The sequence below is a fragment of the Cataglyphis hispanica genome, chromosome 2 (assembly GCF_021464435.1).
Source record: "Cataglyphis hispanica isolate Lineage 1 chromosome 2, ULB_Chis1_1.0, whole genome shotgun sequence".
Lineage (NCBI taxonomy): Eukaryota > Metazoa > Arthropoda > Insecta > Hymenoptera > Formicidae > Cataglyphis > Cataglyphis hispanica.
In genome coordinates, this window is record NC_065955.1 from 3,609,068 (window position 1) to 3,621,755 (window position 12,688).

Genomic DNA, 12,688 nt, shown 5'->3' on the forward strand with positions numbered 1-12,688 from the left:
AACGCGACGCGAATTAGCCCGTACGTACCTCGACTTTTAGTTACTACTCACCGCAAGAGAGAGAGAGTGTGTGTGTGTGTGTGTTTTGCAATATATTTTTCTTCCCGACGTCTATTTGACTCTTTGAGAAGTGAAATCCTTATGTCCCCTATATCGAGGACGAGTTTGTTGATGTACAACACATGTATATATATATATGTATACAGACAATCTTCCAGTCGCTCTTAAAGCACATCCGCTCATAAACAAACAAAAAAGTTCACATAAAATTAAATTTTATAATTATAAAAGAACGATAAAGCGTAATGGGTAAAGACTGAGTCATTTTTATTGGTGATTTGCAAGAACAAAATGCAAGTAGTTTTGAGCGTATATGTTTTCCTTATATTTCACTTTTATGGCATTGCTGCAATGCGATATCGCTTCATAAAAAAAAAAAAAACATGGATAATGATAATTTTGATAGAGATGTTTCACTTCGTGAAACAGATGAAATCGAAAAAGTTTCGCAACCTGTCTATGTCGATTTTGAGGTAAACGTGTGCTGAAACTAAACTGCAACTTAAACCTAAACCTAATTAATCCGTTACATCTGGTTACGTGATCTCATTTGCAGAATACTGTCGCAGTTAGATTAAACTTTGTAACGAGCTCTCGTGAATAAAGCACAGAAAGTGATATTCTTGTTCTTCTATCGACATCAATTTATAATTAAATAAGCGTTTAAAATTGATGCAAGAATTTGACAAAGTAATTATTTACAATGTTTCATGTAATGTAATGCAGTTATATTGTTAAATATTGTTAAAAGACTTTGTTTTATTATTTATATAATTTTATTTTTAAATATAAAATTATGCAGTTTATTTAAAGATAAAAAATTTAAAGACATTTTAAAAAGGTGATAAAATCAAATTTTTTCGAAATTTGATTTTATCATCTTTTTAATTTTGTTTTATTTGTAAATATTAAATAGTCGTGTACACAATTTGCAAATATATCTATGTAAAATCATAATAAAAAAAGTGTGCATACACTAATTTTTTCGGAAATAATATTCTATATAATTGATAAAACATCCGCGATTAAATATATATTGATAACGATAAAAAATGTGTCGATATCAGTTAACTTTATTGTAATATCGTATTCCTCTCATGTGATTCCCGCACACTAATTATGAAAAATTATTTTTAATGCATTTAAACATTACACATTATATTTAATTAAATATATAAATTCTATTAAAAGAATTGTAACAAATGTATAAATTTGTGCTCATAAATTCGTGTATCGTCTAAAAAAGTGCAGTTTTCCGCAATGCAGAAATGCGTTATTCTCGAATCCAGCCAATCTTATAACACGGATCCACTCGACCGTTTGTTCACCCATTCTCTCATGCCGCATCATGTTCTTAACCGCAAAATCAGCCATATGCTACCGCGATCATAACCATCGATGCGGATGACATCAAATCATCAGGTCGCGTGTATTATCGGGACCGATGTAGACCCGGTTCGATGATCTATGCCGGAATCGTTTCTTCGTCTGTCGGCCGGAATAATCGCTCGCTATATTTCCTAGCTCGATATCGCGCTCCATTCACGATTAATTAGCTCGCTAGTTCTATCTCCGTTGATAGCCTGCGCCTGATATAATTCACAACTGTTTTACATATCGTTATACATATTTTTCTCATTGCTCACTTGACGTCCGGGACGCGTAAGGATGATTTATCAGCGATGATAATTGGACAGCGCATCGAAATAATAATCATGCACTCTCGGCAATCATCGAATGCAGAATCGTCCGATCCCATCTAACTGCCCGCTGCTGTCGGTCCGGTTTTTCAGGGCACGAGCACCGTATCCTCGTTCTCGGCGACCTGCATGCCGCTTGTAAGTCAGTAGGTCAGATCGCCGGTGCACGCTCGTGTCTCGACAAGGTGAAGATATCGATCGCACGCGCGGCGTGTTGACCCAGTAAGGATGCAACTGCTGCGCGGCAGCGGCACGCAGGTGCGCCGTGAGGAGGACGAGAGGCAATACGTGCGGCTTATTACGACGATAATCATAAATCATCGCCATATTGTTCGTGCGATGACACCACATTTCTATCGCGAACCGAGAATGTAATCGATACGAATGCGTTTCCGCTTTAGGGAATAAATAAATATGTTCCTTCGTACTTCACGCGAATTTAAAGCAACACGAAAACGAGAAATTTTAAATAATGTTAATTCTTTGTCAGAACTTAAGATATGAAATAATATGAAAACGCAAACATACACAACACAAAAAATAAAATATATAAAGTACTCAAAAATGCATAAAAAGTAATATAGCATGCATTGTTAATATAATAGATTATATTTTGTTAAAAATCGATCTGATATTTATTATCGGTAATTCTTTATTAAAAAATGCTAACTTTAAAATATGTTAAATCAAATGTACGTTTAGAAATCAGAAGAGTCAGAACTCAAAAACTTGAGAATACAAAGATTAAAGCGCCTAAAAATATTTTTATGAAAAGAGAAAAAAAAAATAAATTTGTTTATATAAAATATATTATATTATTTGATTTTAAAACAAAAAAATTTTCAATATCACATATTGTTTCAGTCAGGTTGATTCCATTAAAACAGGGTTTTCTGTTTGTACAATCCCGCTATCAAACTCAATTTCATGACTTTCCAGGAGTTGACACGCGCTTCGAAATAAATGTATCGTATGTAGGTCAGTAGGGCACTGGTTCATGCTGTGCCAGGGAAAAAGTGGTGACGCATGATCAAGAAGACATATATATACATACGTACACCCCATTACCGAACATGTTTATGGAGCAAGGTTGCAAGCACGATTAGAAACTCATGTACAATTGCTACGAATCAATGCGGGATATTTGCGTCAAACAAAATCTCAATTACGTTCTCGCCTTGTTACAGAATGATTGACAACTTCTGCAGAATTTTAATTCCAATCTTGATTATGCCGATATCTTACATCAAAAAAATTGAAATAAAAAAATAATGAATTCTTTAAATATATTTGTCTACTCTAAAAATTTTGCTCACCCTTTATTGAAATAGGTCCTCGTCATTAAAGTCTTGCGAGTCGTCTCATATTTTTTTTTACGAGTACCGTACCGACAAAAGAAAATTGCTGCGTTTCGGCATCCTGGCACATCCATGTCCCGCAAAATAATGGGAGAGAAAGGCGAGCCTGAGATAGTTCCGGATTGCGGAATCGAGTGCGAAGTAACGGACGTTAATGAGAGAAGGTTATAGCCGAGGGAGCGGAAGGTGCTGTAAGTGGCAAACTGTTGCAGACCTGTCGCGAACGAAAGGCGGGACGAAGATTGGTCGACGAGTCGAAGAAAAACGATGGAGCAGCGGGCGCAATAACGAGATATAGTATATTGCAGAGATCTAAGAATCTCGCCAAAGTTATTTTCAAAGTCAGCTCTTTATCATGCTTTTGCAAAAGTCGATAAACATGTTCATTAAAGAGCATGAAAATTATAGTTGTCGAAACTTTTAAAAATTCTCTCTCTAATCATTCTCTCCCGTTCTCTCTTTCTCCCTAATAATAATAAAAATTCTTTAAAACTTAAAACTTGTGGTAACTGTGTATAGTCATATTTTTTAAATACAGTTCTAAATTTGACAGAAAAAATTTCAAAAATTGAAAATTACAACGCGCACGACTGCTAGTCGTACCAAACTTACAAACTTTAATATTTTCTCTAATTTCGGTCAATTACGATTCAAGATGACGATTCATCGCGGACTACCGGAGAAAAGATAACAATCAAAGAGATCAACAATCAAATTGAACCAACCCTTGATGCGCGCGCGATAACAAGCAGCATTATATTCAAACAAATTCTTCCCTAGCTGCTTAATCTAAGAGCGGTCGGTCCCGCAAGAAAGAATAAAGGAAGAGAAACTGTGGGAATTCTGAGATAAGCGAAAAGATCCGTGCGCTTTCTGGGAAACGCGCTGCCTCTTAATTGATATCCGTTCTACTAAGTACTCGTCGAAACATCAATTGCGGATGTGTCAATCGAGTCTTGACATATTATAAATAATCTTTGACTATCGGCGCTACGATATTGATTGATATAACGTACAAAATGACGCTAAGTATATTTATATACATATAGTAAATAGAGTCGATATCTTCTGTACGATAAAATATCTAAAGTAAGAATGTCGTAGAAAGCTCGAACATTCCTTGTAATGACATCAACAGAACTATCGTATGTTAACAAAAAAAAAATGTAAAATATTTTTGTAAATAAACTTATGTACAGAAGTACAGACTTCAATACATATGCGCATTTTGAAATAACGTATCTTTTAGATAAAATTTTAACAAAAATTGTTAATCAATCAAAGTTCGCGAAAAAAGGCAAAAAGTTAAAGAACATAACGCCTATATTTTTCTAAAATTAAATTCACTTATATTCACACACATTAACCGTGTATCTCTCTCTCTTTTTTTTTATCAAAATTACATTAGGTTTCTCAAAATTCATCAGGCACTATTAATACATCAAATTCATAATGGCAAGTGCGACAGACGGAAAATTTCCTTACACGTGATTCACGATGAAGATACATTGAATGTATCCAGAGGCAATGTATACGAGATTGAATATGTACGTGTACCAGATAGAAATTAGAGAGACAGAGAGAGAGAGAGTAATCTCATAGTGATAAGTGCTCGTATAAATACACGTATCACCTGCTGCTTCTCGGTAGCACGTGCCGCACAACTGCATCTAGTGTCTGCATGCATCTAAGTGATTCAATGTAATGCATCGCAAGGCGACGCCGCCCTTGGGCGAAATTCACACGAAGCAAGGATGAGGCCAGAAACGACGGAGTAAGCGACATGAGATTCGTTTGCGTGAATGTATATACCCGATATACGATCGGATTTGCTAATCGGCGAGTCGCCTCGTCACGTAATCAGATTTTTGATTTCTAAGTCAGACAATACATGACATAACGCAGCAAAATATCTAAATACAGAAAGACAAAGAAATACATCATACCCTTATATATAAATGTATTTATACATTAGACAAAGTGGAATATATTATGCATGTTCTTTTCTTGCCAATCCAACAGATAAAAACGACAACCAAAAAAAAAAAAGTTTCGTTATTACTAGTTTTACTCACGCGAATCGAAACTTTAATTCAATATATCCAATATAGATATTGATAAAAATAATCTGAAGGTTTATTATCTTTACTCATACACACACTTTTTTTAGTTTTAAATTAATATAAAATGTTATTTCTCAAAATTGCACTTCTGAAAATCGTAGAGAAAACTATGATTACATATTTTTAGAACTTATTATGATATATTTTTAAAACTTCACTTTAGAAAAAAAATAATAGAAAATGTAAAAGAATTATATTATAAAAATACAAATGAAAAAATTTGTAACTTTTACTTTTAAACAACTGCGATAGCAAAACATAATATTTTTCAAACTGTACACACACAATTGATTACGCTCACATTTTTCGTTCATACGACATCGTTGACATTGATAGAGAATATTTTCGAACAATTTTATGGTTCGTTGATTTTATTACTTCGCGCTGTATCGTATCGGAACAAAGTTGAAAAAAAATTTAATCAAAAAAAGAAAATTACATATATCCTAATTCCAATAAATATATTTTTATCATATTTCTACTATATTTTCTTTAATCAATTAGAATACTATTTCTTATTAGTCATAAGCCATTATTTTATAACTAAATATTAAATTAAAATTCCATTAAAATAAAGTCCATTTAAAATAAAATAAAAAAATAAAAAAAAAAATATGTCATTATATGTGTATCATTATCTTATTGTTAGTTTACTAGAGAAGCTTCTATTATATAAGCTTCTACTAAAAACTCTTAATTTTAATCGTCATTCAGATGCTTCGACATCTTGAAGAAAAATCTACAGTGTAAAGAGCAACTAAAGCTGTTTTGAGACATTCTATGTACTATATAAACTACATAATACTATACAAAAAGAACGAATCTCTTTTCGTGACAGCGAATAAATACACGTAAGAAGAAACGCAGTAAAAGGGGTTGGACAATCGCAAAATTCCATACTATCTTACCTTTTGAGGCGAAACGACTTTGCCGTCGTTTCGCCGCGAAAAATGCCGGACTGATTTATAAGATCTCCAGTTTACAAGCGACGCTTCCATTTCCGCGTCAGAATCGGCCGACCGAATCGCACGGAGTGCACGGCCGTGGAAAGGTTTCGTTTGCCTCTCGTTCAATTTCCGCGCGACGTTTCAATTTCTGTCGGCCGACGCGCGCCCTTTCACTGTATTCAATTCCGCGACCCCCCACGCCCTCCCTCCCTCACTCCCTCATCTCCGTGATACATATCGCCGATGCCAGATTCCGCTATTTTCGATCCGGTGATGGATTAACTCTTCCTATCCAAAACTATCGTGCCGTCTACGATTGCTGTATACGGTTCCCGTCAGAAGCTTAGACTTCCGGTAGCGATGGAGAGAAATGATTTACAGCGAAGCCATATCTCTCTCTCTCTCTCTCTCTCTCTCTCACTGTATCTTTCTCTCCTTTCACTGAAGGAATGTTTATGTAAATGGATTTTACATAAGCGTTCCTTCTTTTGAAATACTCGAGTTCCTGAGGGAACACGGGATTTCCAGAGAGTTTAGAGAAGCGAACTAGACAGAATGCTTCGCGCGATAAAGATAAGTCACAAAATTGCAATGCACGAATCATTCGTATGTATGTACGGAGAGCACGATATATTAACTCGTGCAAAATATTTATAAGAATGTATTTTCTTCAATTTTTTTTTCCAGTAAATAGCGCAATTCAACTAATAATATAATCGTCAAAACTTTCTTTGATAGCGCGATCGCCGTTGCTCGACACGCCACGAGAATCGTTGAGATAGGAGTAAAGCCGCGTGTGAGTCGCGGTTTCCGGTATTATATCTAACGACCGGAGGAGGATGCATCGCATATGCATCAGACAACGGCGCGGTTGCACGCACGACCCGCTGCGAAAAAGTGAGAGAAAAGAGGCACGATGAAAGGAAGGAAGGAAGGAAGGAAGGAAGGAGAGAAGAGAGAGGAAGGAAAGAGATGAGCTTTAAAGTGCCGTTACATCGTAACTCGTCGTCGCACGACGATGATCGCGCGGTGATTACGTGACGCTCGACTTAACAAAGGCCTCTCTTTCTTTATTTTGCCACCATCACGTTTCACTTCTCCTTGTTTATGATGCCGTCCGGGTGTAAGATATACAAGGTCTCGAACGAACGACATTCCGCGACATTTCTCCAACTGTATTTAATTACACGCGTATCCAATTGATTGGTCCTTTGATACAATTAACATACAAAACTGCTTCTAGCGTTTTACGCGTAATTGTATCCTTTTTTAAAAGATTGCTTTAGATGGTCTGCGTAGAGACAGATAAGGACCGTCGTAGCCTCGTAGTAGATCGTGCGTACAACCATAGAGAGACAATTACGCGCACCGGCAATGATAATACCCGGTTATAACCATGCGGGCAACTATGTCGCGTGATCGTACATATATACAATGGCAGTAGAGTATCGCACTCGCTCGTATAATGTTTATATGTCATACAACGATCGAGAGAGAAAGAGAGAGAAAGAAGGAGAGAGAGAGCACCCTCCGGCAGACAAGAATGATACAGAGATTCCACGAAGATCCTCCGAAGCGTGATTTATATGATCGCGATCGTAATTGTAACTGTAGAAACGGCTATCGCTGTAAGAAAAAAAAAGGAATACGCTCCGTTCGTAGCGGAGGCTTGATTGGAGGACTTATTAATCGTCGTCCGACGCTTCGGCGATCGGAATTCACGTGGCGATCGATTGCAAGCGCGCAGTCTCGGCGAATGAGATTAATCGCCGGTACGCATGCGAAATAAAACGCTATAGAATTTCGTGGACTGTAGAGTAAATTCTCCAACAACCGAAATTAAAGTTTTGGCAAAATAAAAATTCTGTAAGTAATAAGTTTAGCGTACTTACTTGTTCATCGCAGTGCCATATGTTGAAGGATCGTTATGCAGGCTGTACCATACATGCGAGGCCCACAGGGATGAATTTAAAATCTAAAAATAAAAAAAAAATTATTAGAAACATGTCCACGATAAACCTTCTTTTTAGAAACACCTCCAAATACGTCAAAAAGTTTTAATTGGAATCAAGGCTACCGCATTATAATTCTGCGAATTTCGAAATCCACCGTTTTACTTCTCATTAAATCAGATGTTTAATACCACACGTGTGTAATATGTTTACGTGCGTACACGCACATGCAATTTTGAACATAGTTCAAGCGCATGGACGAACGCGAGGCGCATGCGAACATTAAAATAATTGCCGCAACTGTTGAACTTGGTTGATGGATTAAGCGGCAATTTGTAATGCCAGGTGATCCATCAAAACTTCGCGAAAGGTTAATCCCGGTTTAAAGACACGCGAACGATCGCGTCTTTCTCATATGGATTGTATCCGAATAACGATAATCATTCACGCCAATAATTACATATTAAGTTCATATTGTTATTTTAATACTGATATTGCAATTTATGTATTTCGACATTATTAGCGATATTCGAACATTATTGCCAGATGATTTCATTAAAGATCATTCTCAATTTTTATGAGTGAGTAATTATATTAATTAAATTTTTTTAATGGATGAAAACAATTCAATCTTTTATTCAGTATAGACCAGATCACAACGTATCAAAATCCTCGTCTTTCGAATCGAGAGCAAGAGAGAGATCGCGAACAACGGCTGTTCCGGTAAGCAACAATGGCACGGCATCACCGTAATCAACACTGGAATATTCATAAAGCGAGGATGCGTCAGCGAACGACGCGACAAAAAAAAATTCAACGCAAAGACTGCATTTCGCGAGAACGTGCGCCGAATGCATTTAGCGGCAACAATTCGCGAGTGCATTTCATTTTCATGCTTCCTCGTCCGATATTGAGCAGTTCGTTGCGTTGACGAATATGACAGGATAAAAGAGACTTTTAATATATTAACGTATGTCAAACTAAAACAATTTAAAAAAGAAAAGAAATCTTTTCACACATTTCAGAAAAAATATTTTCCTTTGCAATTTAAAATGTTTTCTCAGGTTGATTTCCTAGAAACCATAATGATGTCAAAAAAAAAAGAAAGAAAAATTAAAAAGTAGTCGCATAAAAAATATTCATATATCAAATTAAAATAAAATAAAAGAATGTTTGAAAATTAAAAATAAAATTTTTCAATGATGAGAGGAAGATTTTAGGAGAAGATCGTAAAAGATACTTTTTCGAATAATTGTGTAACGGTAAGTCATGTAATTGTACTCGTTCCAGGCACATTCCTTTTCGACTTCTTATTTTCAGATTCCACTTACGCTTATACCGGCTGCTATACCAACTAGCAGTATTTAACAGCATCCGGAAAGGAGCGAATCGTTCGTTCCTTCATTCGTTCGCTCGCTCGCTCATTCGTTCCCGACGAATTCATTATAATCAAGACAGTCTCGCTGCGCGTACGGTCCGTATATAATCGGCTCATTATCCTCAAGGTAGTCTACCTCGCAGACTATCTTCATTATAATGAATCGTAATGCGTATCCCGCAGTCTGAACAAAGGACCAGTCTGAGATGCTTCTTGCTGTCGCGATAGATGTTTGTTGCGTCTGCGACATAAAAGGCAACATACTTTCGAAAAATAAATAGCTGTTTCGCGCACGCGACATAGCACACAAATATGTGTGACGTAATTTAATCAACGCACAACTAATTGTAATATTACTACTAGAGTTGAAGATAGATATGTAGATGTTTCGCTTGATTGACAAGATATTTGACTAATCGAAATGATTTTTTAACGTTCAAATAATACAAGTATAAAGTTATCTTTACATCTTTGTTAAACGTTTTATAAAAAATCTATTTCGATTAAGTGAAGCGAAAATAAAAATTAAAAAAAAATTTTTACAAATCAGGATTTATATAGAAAAATGCAAATATTCCTTTGAAAAAAAGAATGTTAGGTATCATTAAACTTCTCCGGTATTATACAATATTTTTTTTAAATATGCTTTCCAATCCGCGACAACCGAAAGAGAGACGGCAGCCTTCCTTCATCGCGGAGCGCGCGAGGCAAGGTCGCTGCCTTCGAGAGAGTCGGAAAATTGCGCGCGGCGTGGTGAACACCCGCTTCTAATACCTCGCACCAGGCATCCCCTGATATGCCTCGGTATATTCCAGTAGAGTTTGTACGTACGTGTGAGTGTATTCATACCCGAGAGTGGAAACCGCACACAGACCACGCGAGGCAAACGAGCGAGAGTCTCAACTCTGAGAACCGGTTTCTCCGGGTTTCAGAACAAGTAATTTCGTTACGAGGCTCTGGTCCCTCTCCCTCCCTCTCCCTTCCTCCCTCCCCTTTTCTTTCTCTCTCTCTCTCTCTCTCTCTCTCTCTCTTTTTCTCTCTCGTCGACTTTTATTCGAATAGAGAAAGAGAGAGAAAAAGAAAGAAGAGAGAAGAGAAAAGCTCGGCAGCGATATCCTCAGGCGATCTTTTCGCTAAATCATTCGACGAACGATCGAATCGATGCTACCTGATGATCCGCGATGTCGCGTCGCCGATTTTCATCTCCGGCTAATTACAAGTCGCGACGGAATTGAACTTGGAAATCGTTTCCGGCTCGTTGAATAGTCCGCGTTCCTATCGTAACATCGCAAGATGTTAATACTGAATGGAAAAATTGATATTTAACAAATTGAAGATTTGGAAAGTTTTCATCTATCTTATGATTGTTAGTCCAAAAACAAAAATGAAAAGATACAAAAGAATACTAATTTTAAATTTAATAATATTTACGCGTAAGTGAATAATGGTGAGGATATTCATTATAGATATATATATCATAAATCATTGCTTTTTTTTTTAGCAGAGGAAAATATAAAAATCACCATTGAATAATATATCGCAGAAAATTTCAACATGAAACATTAGTACTGTGTCTATAGTCTTGCGCGATTCCCGAATTCGATCCATTAATCGTTCGCGAATCCGACTCGTAATGATCGTTATACGGTGCAATATAATACAAATAGACTGCGGTTTATTATTAAATTACCGATACGCACAAAACAAAGGTGTGACATTGCTTTCCTATAAATCGTAGCCAATTTTCTCTCCCCCGCAAAAAGATCGGCCTCTGAGATGTTACTGCGAGATGGCACGCGAAGGAGAAAGCGAAAGCGAAAGCGTCGCGGCAGCAACGGCCTGGCATTCACCTCGCCAAACGACGTTCGTCGAGCGTAACACGTGCACGCGTGTGAAACAACACGTCGTCGGAAGATTTAGTTGCATCTTTTAGCTACACAATGTCACACGGAATCTATTTAGAAATATATTTATCAATTTAATGTTCAGTCAATACGCGTCATGAATTTTATTTTCCAATTTACATACAATGAAATAAATGTATATACGAGATTTAAATAATCATTCCAAATTATTTTCTAAATATCTCATCCAACAACACAAAATATATTATTATCCCAGAAAAATGTTGACATTTTGAATTTTAAAAGTATATTCATTTTCAGCTTTCTACTGACCCTTCTGATCGCCAGAAAGCAATTATTCTTAATCGAATAATACATCCGATTACTTTTTCTGCAATAAACGAGTTGTTAACTTTGAGTCGACTCACTTTTCGATTTTATTCAGGCTTCACCGACGTCATACTTGTATAATATAATTTATTATCTATACTTATAAAAACTTGACTCTCTCTCTCTTTCTCTCTCATAGGAATGTATAGCATGACTTTTTCATCCATTCATAATTTTCGAGCTTCTTTTCTGTACAGCTAGTCTATATAATATTATTAATATTATTATAATCGGTTATCTATATATTGATAACAGTTCAATGCGTCGTGATATCAAAAATAATAAATTTGCGTACGATATATTTTACTTTACGTTTACAAAAGAAGATTATATAAAATTTTAACATTACATAAATTTATATAAAGTAATATAAATGTCAAAATTTGCATATCTGCGGTATGAAAAATTGTGAAAATATGTAGTCTTTTATTGAAAAGTAAAAGTCAAATAAATGACAATTATATTGATAAGAAATCGAGACTCTAATGTAAGATACCGAGATAAAATGAATAAGAAAAAAGCAAACTCTGTGTGCAAATATTACCTCGTGTACAAAATTCGAAGCATTATTTCTGCCTAAATTTAATAGGTGTTTATGCGTCACAGTTGCAATGACTAATCTATCGCGCAATCGCAAAATCGCCGCGATAACACAGAACAAGCCCGTGTAAATTGCTACTCACGTCGATACTTTACAGCAGTATCGATCATTTATACGACAGGAAGCGGTATGTTAACATCGCGCGCGAACGAACGGGCGGAGCAAAGGGATCACCACCGCAGCGTAAACGCACCGTGCGATTAATTACGTCGATTAAATGGCGTAATTAAGAGCCGTGGCATTAATCGAACGGGGGGTTATATGGGTCAAAGGAGAATGTAAACCAACCCATACCCCCCTCGCCCCGTGCCCCCGTCAAAGGCACGTCCGCGCAT

General features: G+C 36.3%; 1 protein-coding gene across 5 annotated transcripts in view; it reads right to left on the reverse strand.

Moving 5' to 3' along the window:
- The window catches only part of LOC126859005 (serine-rich adhesin for platelets), a 163,632-nt gene that overhangs the window by 74,748 nt on the left and 76,196 nt on the right, over positions 1–12,688 (reverse strand). For all 5 annotated transcript variants that reach the window (XM_050609833.1, XM_050609835.1, XM_050609837.1 and 2 more), the window contains one exon: positions 8,081–8,163. The gene's annotated coding sequence lies outside the window, so the exon portion shown is untranslated. The remainder of the gene's footprint in view (positions 1–8,080; positions 8,164–12,688) is intronic.